Source organism: Jaculus jaculus, chromosome 1, assembly GCF_020740685.1.
Source record: "Jaculus jaculus isolate mJacJac1 chromosome 1, mJacJac1.mat.Y.cur, whole genome shotgun sequence".
Classification (NCBI taxonomy): Eukaryota; Metazoa; Chordata; class Mammalia; order Rodentia; family Dipodidae; genus Jaculus; species Jaculus jaculus.
The window spans coordinates 154,781,347-154,807,189 of NC_059102.1; the positions used below are offsets into that span (position 1 = coordinate 154,781,347).

Genomic DNA, 25,843 nt, shown 5'->3' on the forward strand with positions numbered 1-25,843 from the left:
ATGATCTCTGGGGACCGTCACCACTGCAGCGCTCAGCGTCCTCTTCGTTGGGGTCCAGGTGAGGAGGTTATGCTCTGTCCTAGGTCTGGTGTGCCCAGTAAGTTCTTGGACCTGGCTTTCCTGATCCGAGTTTAATACACCCATGTGCTCTCAACTGTCCCAAGTCACCCCAACACACGCATAGGGGTGGCAGGCTTTCTAGTCCTAAGAATAAGTCCTTTAAGCCTGTGCCTCCCGGGCGGCGCTGCTCATGTCCACCCAGGCTCGGAGGTCATCCTGCACCCTCAAAACGGAGCCGGTGGCGGCTGTGAAATGGAATCTGTCAGAGCAAGATGGCGTCGGGCAAGCCGTCGTTTTCCACCACGGCGCGCAGTGACTGAGAGCAGGGCGGCCTTGCTCAGCGGCGGCCCCGGTCCCGTGCTGGGCAAGTCTCTTCTTTCCTCTCACTGCTCAGAGCTCAGGCTTCTAAGCTGAGGGGAGGCTGCTGGGGGCTACTGGAGGTGCATGCTCACCTAGAGGATGAGCCCTCCATTTTCACACACACCTCTGTTCCTCCCACAACTCCCGGTGGGCACCCCGACCAGAGAAGACCAACTACACCACTGCTCCCCACCCCACTCCCCCCCACCCCCCCCAGCAACCACACACATACACACACCAGGCCTCCCATGCCAGGAGCAGGACAGAGATTTCAAAAGGTCTTTCCTTCCACCGGCAGTTCCCCAGTATTCACTTTTTCTGCCACCAGGTGGCACCCTCTCAATCCCAGCGCTATCGCCTACCTCTCTGTCCACCTTCCTGATTCCCATCTCAATCAATAGGTATGACCCGATTACCTGTCACGCTACGGAATATGTGTGTGTGCAGACTGGGGGACAGATACCCCAGGAAAGCTGACCAAAGTCATGATGGGGGTCCAGCCTAGACACAGGAACTTGTCAGCGATAGATGCAAGGCTCAGATGAGGGTTTCTGGAAGAAAAAGATACTGGCAAGAAGATGTGGACAGGTAGGCCAGCGGGGACAGTCACTTCCCTGGGGGCCTGAGTGAGGCGAGGTGTGGAGAAGTGGACCTATCAAGAACACAGTAGGGCCACCCAGGCGTGGGGGTGCACACCTTTAATCCCAGCACTCTGGAGGCAGAGGTAGGAGGATCACCGTAAGTTCAAGGCCAGCCTAAGACTACATAGTGAATTCCAGGTCAGCCTGGGCTAGAGCATGACCTGACCTCAATCCCCTACCCCCCAAAAAAGGAATACAGTAGGTCCAAAGACAAGCTGGCTACACTGAAAGAAGGAATCACTGCATGCCTTCAAGTGGTGAGCTCTTCAGAGTCCTTATGGGAAGGGCTCAGGGAGTTTGGATTTTGTTTTTAAAAATAAAATAGAGGGCTGAAAAGGTGGCTTAGCAGTTAGGGTGTTTGCCTTCAAAGCCAGAGGATCTTGATTCGATTCCCCAGGACCCAGATAAGCCAGATGTGCAAGGTGGACACCCATTCTCTCTCTCCTTCACTTTCTCTGCCTCTTTGTCTCTTGCTCTCTCAAATAAATACATAGAATAAAAATAAATTAATTAATTAAAATAAAATAAAATAGATATGTTATGTTGCCAAAAAAAAAGACTGTGCTCTGAACATGGCTCCTATTCTATTGCTTTCTTCTTTAAAAATAGATATTTTAGGGCTGGAGAGATGGCTTAGCGGTTAAGTGCTTGCCTGTGAAGCCTAAGGACCCCGGTTCAAGGCTCGGTTCCCCAGGTCCCACGTTAGCCAGATGCACAAGGGGGCACACGCGTCTGGAGTTCGTTTGCAGTGGCTGGAAGCCCTGGCGCGCCCATTCTCTCTCTCTCCCTCTATCTGTCTTTCTCTCTGTGTCTGTCGCTCTCAAAGAAATAAATAAATAAAATTAAAAAAATATTTTTTTAATATAAAAAATAAATATTTTATATTTATTTATTTGAGAGAGACAGAGTCAGACAGAGGGAGAGAGAAAGAGAGGGAGAGGATGGGCACACCAGGCATCCTACCACTGCAAACGAACTCCAGACGCATGTGCCATCTTGTGCATCTGGCTTTCATGGGTCCTGGGAAATCAAACCTGGGTCCTTTGGCTTTGCAGGCAAGGGCCTTAACCGCTAAGCCATCTCTCCAGCCCCTATTGTTGTCTTTCTGCAGTGCCCAAGTCAGCGCAGGGGCATTCTGTGAGAAGGGGACGAAGCAGGTTACTCAGCACCTCATGGACAGGGGACGAAGCGGGGTACTCAGCACCTCATTGACAGGGGACTAAGTGGGGCACTCAGCACCTCATGGATAGGGGATGAAGCGGGGTACTCAGCACCTCATGGACAGGGGATGAAGCGTGGCACTCAGGGCCTCGTGGACAGGGGACGAAGTGGGGTAATCAGCACCTCATGGACAGGGGACTAAGTGGGGCACTCAGCACCTGATGATCAAGGTTTAGATCCAGTGATTGCCTCCTTGTGCCAGCCCTAGTCTTGCCCCTTGAGGCACCCACTGCCCAGGCCAGATGGTCACTGCTGGGAACCTTGAGGTTCACCAAACAAGACCTTGGCCAGCCCCAGCCACAGTCTGAGTGTACTGCCACCAGGGGGCGCCCATGCACTGCTCAGATGTATTTCTTGCAGATTCCTTGCCTGCCCTGGGCAGCTCTTCCCAGCTCTTCCAGCACCCCTTTCCCTTGACCAGGGCTACTGGCCCACAAGAGGAACAGACCGTGCCTGGGAAGGAAGTAGGAGCAGACAGGGAGAGACTTGGGCTCCAGAAGCGGAGGCAAGAGAGAGATGATAATTAGGCTCTCTCTGGACTCACTCCCATGACCTCTGATCTCCGAAGCCATCCAGTCAAATCTGTTTTGTAGAAGATTCTGAGGGCCAGAAAGGTCTTGCAATAACCTGGTGCCATAGAGCTTGGGTTCCCCTCAGGGTGCTCCTGTGGAAGACTGGACTTGAGCCCAGACACTTGTCCTGCGGTCGCAGCCCCATCCTAGGAGGAGGTGGACAGGATGGTCACTGTGGCCTTGCCTACATAGACAGGGTTTAGAGGCAGCCCAGGGGCTGTCCGATTGCAAGTGAGAGGTAACTGGAGGCTCTGCTGGCTCAGGGCTGCCATAGGCAAGGCAGTGTGTGTACACACCATCTATGCCACGAGCCACCCCAGAGAAAGTGGTCTTTTTCCCAAGGACGCACAGATGGCCCAGGAGAGGAACTCGGGCTTCCTGTCCTAAGCATATTAGCCCTTCCAGGACACGGACCCATGCTTTCATTTTGCTCCAGGACACCATAGACTCAGGAGCACTCCTGACCCAATTTGCCATCATTGCCAAGGTTTCAACGCGTCTCCTTCAACACCTGGGCTCTGCCCACTCTGGGGTCTCAGAAAAACACCTCAATTGTTTCCCCTTGCCCCTGGATTCTGATAGAACTCTACACATGGAGGCATCTATGTCCTATGTGCACCCTCTTTTCAGTGGTCATCTGATTTGGCTGCACAGTGCTGGTGTCCTGAGGGTCACTGTCTGGGCACAGGGTACAGAATGGACGCCCAGCTGAGCCTCTCAAGGTTCCCGTTCCCCATGTCCTCACCTGCCTGTTAGGTTGGTAGCAATGGCTCCCTGCCAGCTGTGGCATGCTGCACTTGCTTTCATGGTTTCTCCAGCTCTGTCAACTGGACAGTTTCATCAGCCACCACAAGGTGCCAACCAACACGCCATCTGAGAGACCTAAGCAAGCCCTCAGCCACCCAGTCCTGGAGGCAGGGTCACGATTCCTAAGAACGAAGGTGTGCTACCACTTTCCAGCCAAAACACTGCAGGAGGCAAGGCATCCCAATTCTCCTCTCAATCCAGGGACTTGCTTTGATCCAGGGCTGAGCACTGATCTTGGGCCTGCTCTGATCTTATGCAAAGACCTGCTCTGATCCTGAGTCTGCCCTGATCCTGAGTCTTCTCTGACCCAGAGTCTGCTCTGATCCTGAGTCTGTTCTGATACTAAGTCTGCCCTGATCCTGAGTCTGCCCTGATCCTGAGTCTGCCCTAACCCTGGGTCTTCCCTGATCCTGAGTCTGTTCTGACGCTGAGTCTGCCCTGATCCTGAGTCTGTTCTGACCCTGAGTCTGCCCTGATCCTGAGTCTGCCCTGAAATGAAGCAGGCAGCAGAGATGAGCACAGTGTCAACACTGACTGAGCCCCTGCTCAGCAGCTCAACCCACCTGTACATGCGGGCAAAGCCAAAAGCTAAAGAAAAAGAAAAGTCTGACACCAGCGAGGTGACTTTAACATTAAACAGGTAGAATTTCTCCTCAGAACCAGGAAGCCTGTGTGCAGCCTCATACCTGACCCTGGGCAGGGGTACAAAGGCGCCAGGCTCTGGAGGCTCCGTGTTTGTACACCCCTCTCTTCACCTGCTCTGCTCTCCTACTCCACCCTAGACTACCAGCAATAACCGCGGGCTGCTGTGGCTGTTCTGGAGGCTGCTGGGTGCCCCTGTACTGCTGGGGCTGGTGCCTGCCTGTTCCTGCTCCAGATATGGGGATTCTGGGTGCTCCAAAATGGGCTGTGACTCCTGTGGGGACAATAAGGGCTGCTGTGGCTCTTGTGGGTCCTGAAAGTCCAGCTGCTGCCAATCCAGCTGTTGCAGGCCTTGCTTCCCCCCAGTCCAGCCTGCTGTGTTCCTGTGTGCTGCCAGTGCAAAATCTAAGGCTCTGGTCTCAGGCTTAAAGTAAGTCTCACGTGTCCATCCCTCCCCGGAAGCGACCTGCACTCCATCTCTGCTCCTGGCCATCGCACAGGTCCAGGAGTCATGTCTGTGAATCTTGAGGCGGCAACGACCCCATCCAGGGTCTTGACTTGTCCCACGACCGTCTTTTGCACCACTATCCCAAGGGTCCTCCTCCTTCCCGTCTTCCAGAACCCTGCAGTCTCCACTGATAAGCCCCTTGTATGGTCCAGCCTTGGGGTGGAGCTCTCTGTGCTCACCACTCTTCCTTTTTAAAGATATTTTAATGAATTTATTTATTTGACAGAGAAAGAGGGAGAGAGAGTGGGCACACCAGGGCCTCCAGCCACTGCAAGCAAGCTCCAGATACATGCCCCGCCTTGTGCATCTGGCTCACATGGGTCCTGGGGAGTTGAACCTGGGTCCTTTGGCTTTGCAAGCAAATGCCTTAACCACTCAATCCCTGCAGTCCTCCCCCCCCCAGCACTCTTTTTGCCCCTTTTCTGTAGGCCCTGTGCAACAGACTCAGAGCATCTGCAAATAGGAGAGGAGAAGAAATGCAAGGCTGCCAGCTCCTTTTCTCCCGGGAGGTGGATGCCCACGAGCCCTTGAGGCTTGTCCCCAGCTCAGTTCAGGCGGGGTTGGGGTTCCTCATCCTCTCCCGGTGTTTCTTCCACCATGGGCCTTGTCCTTAGCATCAGCGCATTCTGTGTTCCTGATTGCCAAGCTCAGGGACACAGCAGCTGAAGAAACAGAGTCCTAGAAGCCAGGTCCAGGCTGGCTTGTCCTCTGCCACCTTGTCCCTAGAGGAGACTCCTGCCAGAAAGTGTTAAGTGTGAACTAGTCACACACCAGGGACCCACAGTGGGGTTTCTGGCAGGTGCAGTTTGGCACTGTGCCCTGTGCCTGTGAGCTGTGTGAGGAACCAGGTTCTGGGACCCGGGGAAGGGGTGATAATAGACACTTTGAGCATCAGAGGGCAAAGACAACTCTGCCTGGCATCAGAGGCCCAGGAGAGTGAGGGTGGAGTCCCAGCTTCTGGCCTCCTGGCCCAGCCCCTGCACAGAGCCCTGTGGAGCCCTTTCTCACCTGCAGATGCTCTGGGTCTGGTCTCAGTTGTAGAGGGTACACAGAAAGGGATCAAAAAGAGTGATGGGCACAGAGAGTGCCAACCCAAGGCTGGACCAGACAAAGAGCTTGTTAGAGGCTCTGCCAGACCCACTCTGGCACCTCTGCCTGCTGCACGTAGAGTGGTCAGGTAAAATAAAGCTCGCTCAGGGCTGGACAGATGGATCCGCGGTTAAGAGCACTTCCCATGCAAGCATGAAGGCCAGAGAGGCCACTGGAGCTCCATCCCCAGGACCCACACAAACAGCTGTGCATGGCCATGCACATTGGTCACCCCAGTCCTGTGGAGAAAAATGGATGGAACTGGAAGATTCTGCTGAGTGAAAGAGTCAGGCTCGTGAGGACAGCTACCTCATGTTCCCTTTCAAGGCAGAAGTGAAAAACAAAATTGGCCTGAATATTGATTCTTAGAAATTTGAAGGGGTGGGTTAAGGAAAGAGAAGTTGAATCTAACCAGTGCACACCATGTATCACACCATATACTCCATTAAGTCGTTCCATCACGGGGCTGGAGAGATGGCTCAGCCGTTAAGGTGCTTCCCTGAAAAGCCTAAGGACCCAGGTTCCATTCCCCAGTACCCATATAAAGCCAGATGCACAAGGTAGCTCATGCATTTGTTTGCAGTGGCTAGAGGCCCTGCCTGCCTATTCTTCCCCCACCCCTCTTTCTCTCCCTCTCTCTCTCTCTCTCTCTCTCTCTCTCTCTCTATATATATATATATATATATATATATATATATATATATATATATATATATATATATTTGCCTCTCTCTATCTCTATTCTCTCTATCTATCTCTATTTGCCTCTCTATCTGCAGTTTTCTCTCTCTCAAATAAATAAAATATTTTAAAAGATATTCTTTCAACACATGTTAACATATGTGTTATGAATGTATATGTGTGTGTTTAATGAAGTAGTATTATAAACTCCTCTGCCCACACAAATTTGGAAACTAAGATGAAAGTGGCTAATCTGTTGAAAGATATGAGACTGCAGAACTCAAGAATTAATCTGGAATTATCTTCTATCAAGGAAAGAAATAGAATTGGTAATTTAAAAAAGAAATCTTAGAGCCAAGCATGGTAGCACAATGCCTTTAATTCCAGCGTTCTGGGGACGGAGATAGGAGGATCACCGCAAGTTCGAGGCCAGCTTCATGCTACAGAGCGAGTTCCAGGTCAGCCTGGACGACATTGAAACCCTACCTCTAAAACAAAACAAAAACCTTGGGCTGGAGAGATGGCTCAGTGGTAAGAGGATTTCCTGTATCAGCATGAGGCCTGTGGAGGCCTGAGAGACGGTCATTCTTAAGACCCACATAACCACCTTTAATCCCAGCACTCGGGAGGCAGAAGTAGGAAGATCGCCGTGAGTTCGAGGCCACCCTGAGACTCCATAGTGAATTCCAGGTCAGCCTGGGCTACAGTGAGACCCTACCTCAAAAAACCAAAAAAAAAAAGACCCACATAACCAGCTGGGCATCGCCGTGCAAGTCTGTAACCCCGGTCACACAGGGGAACACAGCAGAGAGTCGAGAATCACCAGGCACACACACACACACACACACACACACACACACACAAATCAAACTCCAGGATCAGCACGGGACTGTGCCTCAAATAAGAACAGGCAGAAGAACAATGGAGTGGGACACCCAGTGCTCCACTGCAGCCACCACAGGCAGGCACATGGAGAGTCGCTCGGGCACATGCATGTGTATACAACACACGCACAAACAAAAAGAAAGAGAATCAAGCCTTTCCCGCATAAGGCCCAATGACTTTACTAATGAATTCAAGGAACAGGGCACCTGAAGGAAAGCAGACAAAGTCTGTGTGGGTATGTGTAAACAGACAGCCATACAACAGAGAACGTCAAAGCAATGCAGACATCTGATCAAAACAAAAGACTGGTCCTCTGAAGAGATCTGTCATGGAGAAGCCTTGGCAAGACAGGCAAGGAGGAAGCGCAGGTCCCAGGCAGCGGAGCCCGCAGGGTCACTGTAAACACGGGCATGTGAGACAACACACATGAACACACAAATATGACAAGTAAGGTGATATGAGGCAGATTCTTTCAAAACGCGAGCCGCCCAGCTTTCTCAAGAAGGAAAAGATGGGTTGAGTGCTCTTGTATCTTAAAATTTTCAGTCAGGCCTGGAGAGATGGCTTAGCAGTTAAGGCACTTGTCTGCAAAGCCAAAGTACCCAGGTTTGGCTCCCCAGAACCCACATAAAGCCAGATGCACATGGCGGCGCTCTGGAGTTCAATTATAGTGGCTAGAGGCCCTGGTGTGTCCCATTCTCTCTCTTCTCTTCTCGCTTCTCTCTCTCAAATAAACAAATAAAAAGTATTCAAAACACTTTTTTTTTCAAATTTTTTTATGAATAACTTCCATGATGATAAAAAGTATCCCATGGTAATGCCCTCCCTCTCCCCACTTTCCCCTTTGAAACTCCATTCTCCATCATATCCCCTCCCCTCTCAGTCTCTCTTTTATTTTGATGTCATCATCTTTTCCTCCTATTATGATGGCCTTATGCAGGTAGTGTCAGGCACTGTGAGGTCATGGATATCCAGGCCATTTTGTGTCTGGGGGGAGCACGTTGTAAGGAGTCCTACCCTTCCTTTGGCACTTATATTCTTTCTGCCACCTCTTCTGCATTAGACCCTGAGCCTTGGAAGGTGTGATAGGGACATTGCAGTACTGAGCACTCCGGTCACTTTTTTCCAGTGCCATGGTGCCTTCTGAGTCATCCCAAGGTCACTGCCATCTGAAAAGAGAAGATTGTCTAACCAAAAGTGAGAGTAGCATTAGTATATGGGTATGAACATTAAGAGAAGTGCTTATTGGGCAGTTTGGTGAGCACAGCATATACTTTCAGCCAGACAGCATCAGACGTTACACCCCTAGGGCTCATGACTACCCCTGTTTTAAGTTTTCAGTATCAGGGGTCTGTTCCCGACCATGGGGTGAGAAGTTGAACTTAACCAGTGCAACGCTATGTGTCCCGCCATATACTCCATTAGGTCGTTCTATCACCAGGCTGGAGAAATGACTCAGCCATTGCCTCCAGTCCAATTAGAGGGAAGTTGGTTTCCACCATGACAGACCTACCACTATTGCACCCATTGGCTCATTTGGCCTGGTTGGCCAAATATAAGGCTTGCAGTGTCCACTGTGGATTTTCTTCACTGGTGATTTCTCTCTCTCCCATTGAACTGCATGCAGAATAACTTCCTCTAGCTTTCTGTCAGCTGGTCTACATGGAGGAAGTTATCAGCTCAGTTCATTTTTAAATTATTTTTATTTATTTATTAGGGACAGAGAGAGTAAGTGAAAGAGAATGGAAGCACCAGGGCCTCCAGCCACTGCAAACAAACTTCAGATGCATGCACCACTATGGGCATCTGGCTTACATGGGACCTGGAGAATCGAACCTGGGTCCTTAGGCTTTGCAGGCAAATGCCTTAACCACTAAGTCATCTCTCTAGCCCTCAAGAAAAAAAAAATTTTTAATTATTTATTTATTTATTTGAGAGCGACAGACACAAAGAGAAAGACAGATAAAGGGGGAGAGAGAGAATGGGAGCGCCAGGGCTTCCAGCCTCTGCAAACGAACTCCAGACGCATGCGCCCCCTTGTGCATCTGGCTAACGTGGGACCTGGGGAACTGAGCCTCGAACCAGGGTCCTTAGGCTTCACAGGCAAGCGCTTAACCACTAAGCCATCTCTCCAGCCCAAGAAAAATTTTTTAAATGTGTTTCTTGCTGGGCATGGTGGTGCATGCCATGAATCCCAGCACTCAGTAAGCAGAGGTAGGAGGAACACCATGAGTTTGAGACCACCCTGAGACTACATAGTAAATTCCAGGTCAGCCTGGTTTAGAGCAAGACCCTACCCTGAGGGGGAAAATAATCAATCAAGGGAAATACAAAAGCAAACAAAAGCCTTCCAAGTCCAGGCAGCCTCACTGATGAGTTATATAAAGTCATTCAGGAAGTAATAGTACACATTTCACATCATCTTTCTCCAAAATAAAAAAGGAAGGAACAGTTCCAATTCATTTTTTAAAAATTTATTTATTTATTTTATTTTTGGTTTTTCAAGATAGGGTCTTGCTCTAGTCCAAGCTGATCTGGAACTCACTCTACAGTCTCCGGGAGGCCTTGAACTCACTGCGATCCTCTCACCTCTGCTTCCCTAGTGCTGGCATTAAAGGTGTGCGCCACCACTCCCTGCAATTTATTTATTTTCAATGCCAGGGCAAAGGAGACAGACACTGACGACACTCAACACCTACCAAAGTAGAGATCCAGAGGCTCCTAAGAGCCCTTCACTGGAGTAGGCTTAAAACACACACACCCAACACGGCTCAGGGAATTTTGTGGAAGATGGGGGTGGAAAGCTTGTTAGAGCTGTAAGTCAGGACGTCATGCCCAGAGGCACTGCCTCTTCCTGATAACTGACTGCTGCTCCCACAATGCATAGCCCACAATCCCCATGGGGATAACCTGAGACCCCAATGAGGAGGGCCCCCTTTGGAAAGGGTGTAGGGATGAGGGAAAGGTTGGTACCAACACGTGATGATTCCATACTAAATATGTCCATAATTAATAAAAAATATAAATTGTGGGGTGGGAGGAATGGCTTAGTGGTTAAGAGGTTTGCCTGCAAAGCCAAAGGACCCTGGGCTTGATTCCCCAGAACCCACGTAAGCCAGATGCATAGGGGGTGCAAGCATCTGGAGTTCTTTTGCAGTGGCTGGAGGCCCTGGCATGCCCATTTTCTCTCTCTCTCTCTTTCTCCTTTTTTCTCTGTCAAATAAACAAATGCAAATAAATAAATAAACGTTTAAAAAATAAATTGGGGGGCATACATGGCATAGCACATGTATCGAGGCTATATAACAACTTTGAGATGTCTGTGTTCATCTTCTACCTTCTTTGAGACAGGGTCTCTTGTCACTGCAAACGAAGGTCAGTCCAGCTGGCCCAGGAGCTCTGGCATCTTCTAGCTCCTCCTCCCATTGTCATGGGTTTATTGGGATCTCAGATGCTTGCAATACCTTGCATTGGGCTTTACTTGAATGCTGGGGAATGGAACCTAGGCTGGCAGGCTTTGCAAGCCAGCACTTGTCACTGCTGAGCCGTCTCTCCAGCCTCTACTCCGTGATTCATATTGATTTTAGTGAGGCGCATGAGATGGATCAAAGACAGGAAGGAAGTTACAGAGCCATGTCCACAGCTGACTTGGAGACAGGTCTCCCTATGGCACACAGTATTCCCACCCAGCTGCCTCTGACACCTTGGGGAACACACCACAGCCAAGGGTGGCTGTCTCAGGAACGCAAGACGGGATGAACATTTGACACTGACATAACTTGACAATATGAGAAGACTAGGGAGGAAATGTGATGATTTCTATAGATTCAGGAAAAATCTCATTCAAGCCTCCAGCACCATTCACAGGGCGGGGAAGAGCCGAGTCCTCCTTGCTGGCTGAGTCACCCACACCCTACAGCAGATGCTCAGTGGTAAACGAACAGATGTGTCCTGTGGAATTGAGAATGAGACAAGAATGTTCACTCTCACTCTGCAACGCTGTCCTAGGAGACATCACCCCATTCAGTTGTAGGGTGCAAAGAATTGCAAAGACATCGGAGGGAAAAACAAAAACATTCGGTTTACTGATGATGTGGTTGACAGGAAGGAAAACTCACTCTACCCTACAAAGCCTCCCAGAACTAGTCAATGACATCCCAAGGACAACCTCACAAAAACCAGTCAGTTTTATGACTCAGTACAGTAGCAAGAAACGGAGACTAAAATTATTAAACGTATCATTCAAAATGACTCCTATGGAAGGTGCTTAGCATATGTTATTTTGGAATTGTGAATTAAAACAATGAGAACTGGGCTTTCATTCCCAGCACTTGAAAGGCAGAGGTAGGAGTATCACCATGAGTTTGAGGCCATCCTGAGACTACGTAGTGAATTTTGGGTCAGCGTGAGCTAAAGCAAGATCCTACCTTGAAAAACAAAAACAAAACAATGAGAAGGGATGGGGCAATAACTCAGGGGTAAGGGTTCTTGCTCCACAAGCCTAGGGACCTGAGTTTAATTCCCAACACACCGGTAAAAAGCCTGGCCCTGAATACCTATAACTCCAGTGCCATAGAGGGAGGAGACAGGAGGATCAATGGGGCTCACTGGTCAGTCAGAGTAGCCAAAAAGAAGGGGGTGAGCTCCAGCATCAGTAAGAGATCTTACCCCCAAAAATCACAGGGGAAAAGCAATAGAAGGGCACCTGACATTCTCCTCTGGCCTCTTGTGTGTGTGTATATGTATTCACACAAAAAACATACACGGCCCACACTTACTGTATCACACACACTACAAACACACACACGAAATAAAAACATGAAACAGCAATAACAAGGCACTGCCTCACACATACTGGTGGCAGAATGCCGACGGCCCGGCACTGGCCAGGCTGTGGAGGACAGGACCTCTTTCTCATCCACTGCTGGTGGGAGTGCAAACTGGTTCAGCCACTCTGGAAGACAACTTGGAGGCTTCTCACAGTTAAACATTCCCTTGCCACCAATTGCATCCTTTGTAATTTAGCTAATGATTTGTAAACATGCCCTCCAAGGGACCTGCATGGGAATGCTTATGAAGTAGCTTTATTCATAATTGTCAAAACAGGCCGGGCAGGGTGGCGCACGCCTTTCATCCGAGCACTCGGGAGGCAGAGGTAGGAGGATCCTTGTGAGTTCGAGGCCACCCTGAGACTACATAGTGAATTCTAGGTCAGCCTGGGCTAGCCCGAGACCCTACCTCAAAAACCCAAAACAACAACAATAATAATAACGCCCAAAACATAGAAGCAACGGAGTCGTCCTTCAGTGTGTAGGAGGAGAGACACATGCAACCATCCGCACAGTGGATTGCCACTTAGCAACAGAAAGGAATGAACCAAGGCCAGGGTGTTAGAATGCTTGCTCAGCATTCATGGGGCCCTGGGTTCCATTCCCAGCACCACAGAGAAAGGAAATAAACTATACAGTTCCTCAAAAACTAAACACAGGGGCTGGAGAGATGGCTTAACAGTTAAGGTGCTTGCCTGTGGAGTCTAAGGACCCAAGTTCTATTCTCCAGTTCCCACATAAAGCCAGATTCAGGGCTGGAGAGACAGCTTAGCGGTTAAGGCGCTTGCATACAAAGCCCAAGGACTCATGTTTGACTCTCCAGATCCCATGTGAGCCAGACACACAGTGACACAAGCATGCAAGGTTGCACACCCGCACAAGGGGGCGCACACAGCTGGAGTTCGTTTGCAGTAGCTAGAGGCCTTGGCGTGCCCATTTTCTATCTGCCTCTCTTTTTAAAATTGAACATCTCAGCAGTGGTGGTGGGCAAGCCACATGGAGGCAGAGGATGCAGAGCCGCAAGTTGCCAAGCCACTGACCTGGGCAGGGAGTGTGCAAATGGGGCCCCGGGGCCTGGGACCCCAACTGGGACAGGCAAGAACCACTGTCTTTGATCAACCTGCGGAAGAGAAAAGCGGAATCTGGAGAAGAAGAAGACCTGGTCTCCGGGTTGGACCAGCACAAGGCCAAGGCCAGGAGGCATACCTTCCTCTTCCGGCATTCTCAATACCACATGGACAGTGCCTTGGTAAAGGACCGCACACTAACCCCACCGGCTTGGGAACAGGCTGAACTCACTGGGCCCCGACTTGTGAGCTTAGGGTTAAAGTTTAATAAAATCATCCATTCTTCCGCGACCCGCGCAGTAGAGACCACAGATACCATCAGCAAGCACCTCTCAGGTGTGTCCAGAGTGAGCACAGACCTCCTAGGGAAGGCGCTCCCATTGAGCCAGATCCACCTGTGTCTCACTGGAAGCCAGAGGCTGTGCAGTATTATGAAGATGGAGCCTGGATTGAGGCTGCCTTCCAGAACTATATCCATCAAGCAAGATGCCAAGCAGGAGGCAGATAGCTATGAGATCTTCATATGCCATGCCAATCTCATCTCATCTTCTACATCGTTTGCAGACCACTGTAATTTCCCCCAGAAGGTTGGCTCCGACTGTCCCTCAACAGTGGCAGCAACGCCCACCTGATGATCCGACCCAGTAACCCTGTTGCACTCAGGACCCTTGGGGACCCGGGGTTCATGCCGCCTGACAAGATCACCCAGTCCTGAGGCTGCCCATGAGACTGTACCCTCTTCAGGTGGCAGCCTGGCTGTGGCCTTCCCTTTCTCATCCAGGATGGGCTGGGCTTCAGTGTCATGTTGCCTGCAGGAAGAGACAGGTGGAAATATCCCAGGCACCGTGTTTTGGTCCTTAACCTTGGGCCCGGGCTGCAAAGGGAAATTTTCATGTCTGATGGCCTTTTTGCAAGCTTCTCTATTTTACTGTGCCTACCAGCACAGCCTCGTGGGGTGTGGGGCAAGAACCTTCTTGGGCAGAAGGCTAGCTTGTCCTGGGGACTGAACAGCCCTATGTCATCTCCTCAGGGGACCAGAGCAGATCTGAGCCGCCCCTTGGCTCTGGCAGAAAACCTGCTGGGGAATGAATATGGCTTTGTTAACAGCTCACTTATGTTATATATTCTCATGTCTAGAAACTTTTGTCACTTAATCTTTTTGTCAAAAGATTGGGCTGGAGAGATGGCTTAGCAGTTAAGCGCTTGCCTGTGAAGCTTAAGGACCCTGGTTCGAGACTCAATTCTCCAGAACCCATGTTAGCCAGATGCACAAGGGGGCGCACACATCTGGAGTTTGTTTGCAGTGGCTGGAGGCCCTGGTGTGCCCATTCTCTCTCCCTCCCTCTATCTGCCTCTTTCTCTCTCTGTCACTCTCAAATAAATAAAAATTTAAAAAAAAAACTTTTAAAAAAGATTCGGCTCACATGGCTTCATGAGTTGACAACCAATGTCTCAGCTCAGTTGGAGATCCTGATGCCGCTGTTATCTGAGCTCACTGAAGAGTTCAAGGACTGGCCTTGTACAGGGCCCCTCAGCTGTGAGAGAAGTAGGGCTATACAAGGGTATGGCCTGTGCCCACCTCGTGGCAGACATCAGGGTAGGGGTTCTCTGAGGGAACAAGATGTTCCAGAGTGGCCGGGTGTAGTGGTACATACCTGTAATTCTAGCAGTCAGGGAGCCAAGGCAGGAGGATCACAAGGTTTAAGGCTGGCCTGAACTACACAGAATTTGTCTAATAGAACAATCATCTCCCAGACTGATAACTACACTGTAGTTTGCTGTTGGCTATTGTTAATCTTTTGGGGCATATGGTTAAGACATTTGGAAATGTATCTATCCCAAATATTTTGATAATATTGCTTTTTGAGTCAGGATCTCACTCTGTGACATAGGCTGGTCTCATACTTAGGAGCCTCCGCAGCCTCCCAAGTGCTTGAATTATAGGTGCGTCACACCACTCACTGGCCCCAAACAGTGCAATTTCTGTGAAGTCATTGTGAGCATTTGTATTTTCTGTAATCAAGACAATGAATTAGAAATATCAGACCCATTTCTCTGTCTTCTCTGAAAGTATGTATATAATAAAATCTTCCAACTGTGAGAGAGAAAAAAAAGCTGAACATAGAACTACCATGTTGTGGTTTGAATGTGAAATGTCCCCATAAACTCAAGCTGGAGGAAGTTAGTCACTAAGGGTGGTCTTGAGGTTTTATGGCCCAGTCCCCCCCACCCCACTTTTCTGTCTGTTCTCTGTTTCCTGAGTGTGGATGCAACGTGGCCAGCTGCTTCCTATCCCTGTTGCCATGGCTTCCCCACCACGATGGGCTGTATCCTCTCAAACTGTAAGTCAGAATAAGCCCTTCCTCCCTTAAGCTGCTCCTTGTTGGGATTTTGTCACGGCAATGAGAAAAGCAAGTAACCCATGCCGTGTGACCCAGCGTTCTGAGTGTGCGCCCAAAAGAACTGAGAGCCGGGTGTCCAAGAAGATCCCCACAGCCATGTTCAGGGCAGCAGTGCCCACAAAAGCGTCCATCAGCCAATGAACAGCTAGGTACAGTTGCGCAGACAGAATGTCCTTCACCTTGAGAAGGAGGATATTCTGGGCTGAAGAGAGGGCTCAGCAGTTAAAGGCACTTGCTTACAAAGCCTGACTGCCTGGGTTCAATGCTATACCTACATAAAGCCAGATGCAAAAAGGGGCACATGCACCTGGAGTTCATTTGCAGTAGCAAGGGGGCCCTAGGGCGCCTATTCATTCTCATCCTCTCCCTCTCACCCTCCATGCAAGTAAATAAGATGAAGAAAAGAATTCTGGCATTTGCTGCAATGTGGATGGGCCTCGAGTGAGACAGGCCAGTCACACGGGGAGATGCACTGCAAGGTTCCATTCCTGTGCGGTCCCCAGAGTCACCATACACTTAAAGCCCATGGAGTGACAGGAGCTGGGAGGGAGGCCATCTGTGTTTCATGGAGACAGAACTTAAGTTTGGGAAAATGAAAGTTCTGGAGTAGGTGGTGGGGATGGCTATACCTCACTTAACATGTCTGAACTGCTCATTTAAAAATGGCAAGATGTACAGCAGCCCTCCAAAACCAAAAGAACGTGAAGGAGAAGGAAACAGGGACAGCTGAGCAGCTCCCAAATAACTCCAGGCAGCTTTCCACAGCCTCCCCTCGCCCCACCCATCAGCACCCGGAACACCGCTAGAGATCTCTGGACTCCGAGGGACGGGAGCCTCCCCTTCCCTGACACAGCAGCTGGCATAGCCGCTCTGAAGAGCGGACCCACCTAACCAGCTGAACTGAGCCCACAGCTCCCCAAACACAGAGCCAGCTTCACAGCTCAATCTAGATGAGATATAGAAGTCACCCCAAAGAGAAACGTCTCTTTTCAGATGGTGGTGACCATGGGTTAAGACTCAAAACTCATCAAAGTGCTGAGAAGAGACAGTGTAATGTTCAGCCCTGAGACACCTCTATCACACCCACCAAGGATCAGGAGCCATTGTGGAAAATGTGGCAGAAAGAACATAAGAGCCACAGGAAGGGGAAGACAGCTTACAATACTGCCGTCAAGACAAAGAGTGGCCCTGATACTCACGGCTTTGTAGTGACTGATGCTACCTAGACAAGACCTGCATAATAGGAGGGGAGAGAATGATGACATCAGAACAGATCAGGAACCAGCTGGAAAGAAGAAGGCATTCAATGAAGAGGGGATAGCAGAGGGGGACTAAGCAATGGGACGGGACTTTGATCATGGTATATTGTGTATGTGTATGGACATTGTCAATAAAAACTAAAAGCAAAAGAAAGAGAGGAAGAGAGGAGTTAAAGAAGGAAGATAGAAGAAAGCAATAAAGCAGGAGTGGGGACTGACTAGAGGAAGTAAGGGAGCCGGCTAGAGAGGGAGAGGGAGAGGGAACACAGGGGAGGGCAGTGGGAGAGGGAGATGACTGAGAACAAAATCTAATGGTACACAGACATATATGAAAATGCCATAAGGAAACCCATTACTTTGTATGTAAACCTAAAAACAAGTAATAAATACATTAAAATATTTAAAACTGGTAAAATGGTCAAGTTCATGAGCATTCTACCACAATAAACAACAACTATAGTCTGGAGAGATGGCTTAACGGTTAAGGCGCTTGCCTGTGAAGCCTAAGGACCCATGTTTGACTCTCCATGTCCCACACACAAGTGACACAAGCACACAAGGTCACACATGCGTACAAGGCGGCACACGCATCTAGAGTTTGATTGAAGTGGCTGGGAGGCCCTGGCATGCCAATTCTCTCTCTCTCATAAAAAAGGACAGGGCTGGAGAGATGGCTTAGCGGTTAAGCGCTTGCCTGTGAAGCCTAAGGACCCCGGTTCGAGGCTCGGTTCCCCAGGTCCCACGTTAGCCAGATGCACAAGGGGGCGCACGCGTCTGGAGTTCGTTTGCAGAGGCTGGAAGCCCTGGCGCGCCCATTCTCTCTCTCTCTCTCTATCTGTCTTTCTCTCTGTGTCTGTCGCTCTCAAATAAATAAATAAATAAATAATTTAAAAAAAAAAAGGACAGTCTGTTGGGCTTGCCTCAAAAAAAAAAAAAAAGAAAAAAAAGAAAAGAGAAAGAACAAGAAAAGAAAAGAAAGGAAAACCGAGAGAATGAAAGTCACCTTGTTTGGCCTTCCACCAATGCACAGTGTTCAATGCCTGCTACAGAAAAGATCTCTCCGGAAATGTGGCTCAGTGGCAGAGTGCTTGCCTACAGTTCACAAGGTTCTGAGTCCCACAGTTTCACACCTGAGAAAGCTACTATAGATGGAAAGAAAAATGAGAGGAAGTAAGTTCAACATATCAAAATGAAAAATCCCTGAAACAGAAAACAGAAAGCACAGGCAGTCACAGGACTGACAGAGGCCTTCAGGACCCTACAGTGAATACTGTAACCTCTCTGAGGAGGTGCCGCCCTGGTAACGGGAGCAGGGGAGAGGGGATAAAAGAGAATAACCTCTTACAATTAATATAAAATGAAAGTTAATGTAAGCAGACCCAGCTGTTCTGTGGATAAGCCTGGCCAAGCTTTCTGTGCCTGTCAGCTAGGGCAGAGGTAAGCACATGGAGAAGGGCCCTTCCTAGCTTGAGTGGCCCCTGCAATTCTTCACTCGACCCGGGCAGTGCTTTCTGTGAGTACCCAGGCCTTTGCTCTTAACCATCGGGTTGACCGATCCCAAATATCACCACAGTAGGAGTCTGGAGCCACATTGCCCTCCTTTTATTTACCCAGAATTGTGCCATCCTGAAGCCTGGCCCTGGCACTTCCTCAGGACCCTTGCCCAAGGCCCCACAGTAGAACAGACCCGTGCTGTGGGGGCAAAGGCCCACCAGCAACTCTGAGAACAGGGCTGTGACCTGCAGGAGCCGGGCTCCTCTGTAGAGTGAAGGCCCCTCTTCCTCTGTGCCCTGATCCCCTGGGAGATGCCCATGGTCGTCTCTTACGTCTCTTCCTGTCTCTGAGTGGATTAGGCATCAATCTCCTTGTCTCTCTGTCTGTTCGCATGCCTTCTCTCAGTCCGCAGAGTTAACTTGTGTTAAGAGTTTAATTTGGGTTTCAAAGAAAATTTTTGACATAGTACTCTGGATTTACAGCAGCAGTTAGGAAATTAATAACTGAGCAACATTATAAAGAGTAGCCTAGGGCTGGAGAGATGGCGTAGTGGTTAAGCGCTTGCCTGTGAAGCCTAAGGACTCCGGTTCAAGGCTCGGTCCCCCAGGACCCACGTTAGCCAGATGCACAAGGGGGCACACGCATCTGGAGTTCGTTTGCAGTGGCTGGAAGCCCTGGAGCGCCCATTCTCTCTCTTGCTCTCTATCTGCCTCTTTCTTTCTCTGTCACTCTCAAATAAATAAATGAAAATCTTAAAAAAAAAAAAAGAGTAGCCTAGTCTTGTTGGGTAACTCAAACCCATTTTGCTTGTTAGAATTTATAATTTTGTTACAGATGTAACTTACTAAAATCTGAAGTGGCATTCTAACAGTGAGTCCATTGTCTAGAGAGTTAATCTGATATGTAAGTAATGCTGATAGACACATTTTCATACATCTGAGCAGAAATAAATGAATATTTCTAGCATATATAATGCAAAAACTCCAGAGGATAAGTTTATACCTAGCCAGGTGTTATTTTCCATTTTTGAATTTTATTTTTATTATTTCCCACTTTGGCCGTGGGGTTGAGGGGCATAATATCTGCATAAAGAACTGTCACCCCAGGGTGTCACTAATTTTCCACACCGTCACTGAATTCATGCTATGTTGGCTTCATATGATGCTGTGTGCTTTACCTAGACTCAAAGCCTGAAGAGTTGAGGAAAATCAAGATTATTTGTTCCCTATTTGGTTTTTATGTACAAATTCTTCTAATAGTCACTTCTCTTGCTAAATTTAAAAATGAAGCGCCCTTTACGGGAATGGCTTGTGCAGCCCTTGCCCGTTTCTAAGCAGCGTTCTAGCTCGTCTTCAGAGCTGACCGTCCTCCGCACACTCTGCGTAAGTGGTGGTGCAGGTGACAGGTAACCCTGGGTTTGGTGCTGTGCCTGCCTTACCACCCAGCAGGACTCAACTGTGGTTACTAACCCCAGCATTCTAAGTAGTTTTGTGTCTGTTCTAGGAAAACTTGGCTCCTCACATGGGCTTTTAACTAGAAAGTTCATCACTCACCCCCACCACAGGCAGAATGCATGGGTCATTTCTCACTCGTACCTGATCTAACATCGTCATGGCTTAGGAAGTCATCCAGTTAATCTTTTATTCTCCTGATGTTGAGCCTACAGCAAGAACAGGATCCCGGAGATGAGAACAGAGAAGTGAGGGCCGAGTTACTGGTGGGCATCCACTCGTGCCAGTGGATGGCATGACCATGCCAAGATGCCTTGTCATAACCGCCCTCCTGGCCTCTGAAGCTAGCCCTTTGCCTGGCACAGAATTGCTTGGATCCTGGCTGTCGGGCCTGTCCGACTTTGAAAGCTTTTGTCCTTGCTCCCTGGCATTGCCGTGGCTTCTGCACTTTCTGAGTCCAGGCCCAGAGGCAGAGTTAGGAAGCACAGGTACTTGCTGGTGGCTGTGCGGAACAAGGTGCTCCATGCCTCCAGAATCACTCTCACTTCCCAGCAGCACGGACAGCGTGACTGCCTGGGTCTCGGTCGCTCCAACTTACCTTGGACGTGGCTTGTTTTGGCTCAGGATGTGTTCAGAGATATTGATTGTCTGAAGAAGGTTCAAATACAGATCCTTCCATAAAGTAGCACCAGGCCAGGAGAGGGTAGGTAGATGGTGCAAGTAACATAGAGGCTTTTGGCATTTTCCTGGGCCTAAGTGGTCAGCACGTTGTCAAGAAGATTGTATGGAGACGTGATGGGAGAGGCAGGTAGCAGCTTTGTGAATTCCCTTTCCTTATAAAAACCAGAAGAGGGCATTGAAGCTGAGCCTTGGCATTAGGTCAGCAGGCAAATCAAACCTTCCACAAACTGGATGCAAGGACTGAGCTGTCACATGGAGGGTTCTGACCAGCCCGGCTGCCACCCCTTAGCTTCCCCTCCAGCATTCTATGGTCTCAAAGGAACGGGGTATGGTGGTAGGATGGTCATCTGAAGCACAGTGCTGGCCTCCACAAAGTGGCAGGTATGGTGACATTATTTTAAGGCCACTCAGAGGCCCTAAAACCTGGCACTGGAGCATTGAGAATGGGTAGTTCTCTGTGTTCGGTTGCCTGATGTCCTGTCTGGGGCCTGCGGGCTGTGGCTGCATCCATAAGGAGGGGAGAAGGCACCAGTACCAAACAGTCACCCCTTTCCTATAATGTCAGCAGCAGTTAGACTCTGTCTATAGATAGCAAGAAAAAATTTGCTGTATTCGTTTTCTGGGAACTTCTATCAGCCCTGGCTCAAGGGCTTTGTATTGTCTCATGTACATCTCTTTTCTTAAGTGTTCTTTGTTTTGCTTTTTCTGGAATTGTCCTTTGTTTTTCCTTAGCTCATAGGTCATATCCACAGAAATATTGTAGTATTTAAGGCATCCGCATCAAGCATCAGATGGCTTTGCATCCAGAAAAACAGCGATTAACTCAATCTGAAGCATGTGTAACATGGCTCTATAAAATATAATAAATGCATAATGTAAAGTTTTTAAAAATTAATGTAAAAAAGAAGGGCTGGAGAGACGATGCTTGTCTGTGAAGCCTACGGACCCAGGTTTGATTCCCTAGTACCTACATAAACTGGATGCGTTAAGGTGGTGCATGCATCTGGAGTTCATTTGCTGTGGTTAAAGGGCCTGGCATGCCCATTCTCTCTCTCTCTCTCACTCTCAAATAAATAAAAATAAGAGCTGGAGGGTTGGCTTAGCGATTAAGGCATTTGCCTGTAAAGCCAAAGGACCCAGGTTCAATTCCCCAGGACCCACTTTAGCCAGATGCACAAGGGGGCACACACGTCTGGAGTTCATTTGCAGTGTCTGGAGGCTCTGGGGCGCCCATTCTCTCTCTCTCTCTCCCTCTCTTTCTGCCAAATAAACAAAAAAATAAAATAAAATATTTTTAAAAAGAAACCACAGGTGGTGGAAGTGCAGTGTTGAGGCTCAGCTGATTGAGTGCTTCCTAGAACATTAGATATTTCTCTCATCACTGCAATAAAATACCTGACAAAGCAACCTAAGGGAGAAAGGGTTTATTTGGGCTCACAGTTCAGGGTTACAGTGCACCATGATGGGGAAGAAACAGCTGCAGCAGTATGAAGCCAGCTGGATGCATGGCATTTGCAGAGAGATGAAGCCTCCTGGTCAGCTCACTTTCTCCATTTTCTTCAGTCTGAGACACCAGCCCGTGGACTGGTGCTGCCCACAGTTAGGGATGGCCTTCCTGCTTCACCTAACCTCGTCATGACATGCCCTCACAGACATGCCCAGATTTCCATGGTTATTCTAAATCCTGTAAATTTGGGCTAGAGATATGGCTCAGTCATTAAAGATGCTTGCTTGCAAAACCTACCAGCCTGGCTTTGACTCCCCAGTACCCACATAAAGCCAGATGAACCAAGTGGTAGTGGCACATGCATATGAAGTTTATTTGCAGCCACAGGAGGCCCTGGCACATCCATTCTCTTGCTCTGTGTGTGTGGGGGGTGGGTGGGTGTATGAGTATATATACATATAATAAAAGTCAGAATGGCTGTCATAAAGAAAATGTATGACAATAAATGCTGGTGAGGATACAAAAAAGAGGAAACCTTCTACACTGTTGGTGAGAATGTAAAAACTGGTACAGCCATTGTGGACATCAGCATGGAGGGTCCTGAAAGCTAAAAATAGATTTACCAGCAAGGCATGGTGGCATAAGCCTTTAATCCCAACACTTGGAAGGCAGAGGTAGAAGGATCACCCTGAGTTTGAGGCTACCCTGAGACTATAGAGTGAATTCTAGGTAATCCTGGGCTAGAGTGAGATCCTACATCAAAAAAATCTAAAACAAAACAAAACAAAAACAAAAAATAGATTTGTCATATGACCCAGCTATAGCATATATCCTTAAGGACTTTTCTCACTACATTAGAGGTACTTGCCAACCATATTTATTGCTACTCTATTCACAGTAGCTAGGAAATGGAACCAGCCTAGATGTCCCTCAACTGATGAGTGGACAATGAAGATGTGGCACATTTACACAATGAGTTTTATTCAGTGGCCAAGAAGGATGAAATTATGAAATTTGCAGGGAAAGGATTATACTAAGTGAGGTAACCCAGGCCCAGGATGCCAAACATTGCAGGTTCTCTCTCATATGTGTATCCTAGCTACAAATGTTTAGACTTATACATGAGTTGGAGTAAAAATTGGTAGCACAGGCCACTAAGCTAGAAAGGGACCATAAGAGAGGAAGGAGAGGGAAGGGCTTAAGGAGACGGTATTATATCTATGTAAGTAGATGAGCAGATTACTGGGGTGCAATGGCCCAAGTGAAGTCATGGGAAGAACTGAGAGAGTGGTGAGAGGGTTAATCAAAATTTAAGATGTTATGGACAAGCCATGTGGAAACCTACTTTTTTGTATAACAGTGCACCCAGAAGCCATAGAATTACTAGAAAAATTTCAGTGCCAAGGAGGGCATACTTTCCAGCGAGCTGTTGGCCAGGGAGGTCCCTGATGCCCCTAAAACATTACAGGCCATTGCCTAAGCTCTTGGTTTCCCACCAGAAATAGATGGCAAGACCCAGCTGCTAAAGACTCCACATACTTGGGCTGCAAGCAAAGTCCCTGAGAACTCAAGCTGGAGCTGAACTGAAAACCTCTTTCATGTAGACCAGCTGACAGAAAGCTGGAAAAAGCCACTCTGCATGGAGCTCTGTGGGGGAGAGAGAAGTCATCAGTGAAGAGAAACAACAGTGGACACTGTAAACCTTAAGTTGGGCCAGCCAAGCCAAATGAGCCAGCAGGTGCAATAGTGGCATGTCTATTATGGGGAAACCGACTGCTCTCTAATTGGACTGGAGGCCCGCTCTATGGGAGGGAATACATGCCTGGTACTGAAAACCTAACCAAAAGCCTATGGCAGGGGAGGTCATGAGCCCTAGGAGTGTAACTCCTGCTCTTGTCTGGCTTGCATATATTATGCTCACCAAACTGCCCTGGAAGTACTTTTATTAATGTTCATACCCATATAATAATGCTACTCTCACTTTTGGATGGAGAAGCTTCTCTTTTCAGATGGCAGTGACCACTGGGATGACCCAAAAGGCAACATAGTGCTGAGAAGTGACAGAGGAGTGCTCAGCACTAAAACATCTTTATCACACCTTCCAAGGCTCAGGGTCCATTGTGGAAGAGGTGGCAGAAGGAATGTAGGAGCCAAAGGAAGGGCAGGACTGCTTACAATGCAATCGTTCAGATAGAAGTTGGCCTCAATATCCATGACCTCCCAGTGCCTGGCACTACATTCACAAGGCTCTTATAATAGGAGCAAAGATGATGATATCAAAATAAAATACTAATTGAGAGGGGGATGGGATATGATGGAGAGTGGATTTGTGAAGGAGAAAGTTGGGGAGGGAGGGAATTATCATGGTTTATTGTCAATAATTATGGAAGTTGTCAATTAAAAAAAAAAGCAGCTGGGTATGGTAGCACACACCTTTAATCCCAGCACTCAGGAAGCATAAGTAGGAGGATCACCGTGAGTTCCAGGCCACCCTGAGAATACAGAGTGAATTCCAGGTCAGCATGGACTACAGTGAAACCCTACCTCAAAAAACAAACACACAAAAAAAGCACACACAATAAATAAATAAATAAATGCACAAGAATCCTGTCAAATTGACAACCCGAGATTAACCATTATACTCAGCATGCCCGGGGTTCATCTTCAGCACTCAGAAGGTGGAGGCAGGAGGACCACAAGTTCTAGTCATCCAAAAGAAACTACGAGGTGCATTTGAGGACAGTCGAGGGTACATGGAGTCCTGTCGGAAGGAAGGAAGGAAAGAAAAAGAAAAAACAAGACAATAAGCAAAATCAGTGGAAACATTAAGCTCTCCCGTGGCTCTGATGCTTCTGTGTAGATGGCACCCTGGGATGCTGGACGGTGCAATGTTGCAGTGCTGTGGGCACAGGGAAGGTGCAGTGGGCTTGAGAAGGCCGGACCACAGAATGGCACCGGGCACTTTTCGTGGCAGTGTGGGAAGGTAGTGTCCTATACAATCAGTTTATATGTATATCACAAGCCCAACAAACTGGCCTTTTTTTTTTAATGAGACAGAGAGAGAGAGAGAGAGAGATGGTGTGCCAGGGCCTTCAGCCATTGTAATCAAACTCCAGACACGTATGCCACCTTGTGCACATGCACAATCTTTGCGCTTGCATCACTTTGTGTGTCTGACTTACGTGGGATCTAGAGAGTCGAACATGGGTCCTTAGGCTTTGCAGGCAAGAGCCTTAACTGTTAAGCCATCGCTCCAGCCTAGTTGTCCTATATTTTAATTTGGATGGAGATCATTTGGCTACTGATTTGTCAAAAGCTCTAGAGGGGGCTAGAGATGGAGCTCAGTGGTAGAGTGTTTGCCTAGCCTGGGTAAGACCCCAGGGTCCATCCCCAGCAACACAGAGGTGGTGGGAGAGAACTAGAAATTTTACTGAGTGAAAATCATTATCATTATTTGTTAGTGAAAAGATGTCATCCAATCCCAAGATCACTCTGCTGACATAGATCAGCTGGTTCTCATGGCTCTTTAGGTATCCTCATCTATCCCCAAGCAGATTATGGTGGTATTTTGATCTGGTTTCCTAGAAGTCAATGGGAGGGATTCTAACTGCTAACCCCAACAAACAGTTGGTGTTGGCCCCTACTTGGGAAGGGGAAGCCACCCAAGAAGGAAGGGAAAAAGGAGGAAGAAAGAGAGGGAGAAAGGGAAAGAGAAAGAAAGGGTGAGTGAGTGATGGTGAAAACCTA

The 25,843-nt window shown here is 48.5% G+C and overlaps 1 pseudogene; it reads left to right on the forward strand.

The window, feature by feature from the left end:
- The first annotated feature begins 332 nt into the window (after nt 1-332).
- On the forward strand, nt 333-14,077 carry LOC101597474 (annotated as a pseudogene).
- Nucleotides 14,078-25,843: the final 11,766 nt, after the last annotated feature.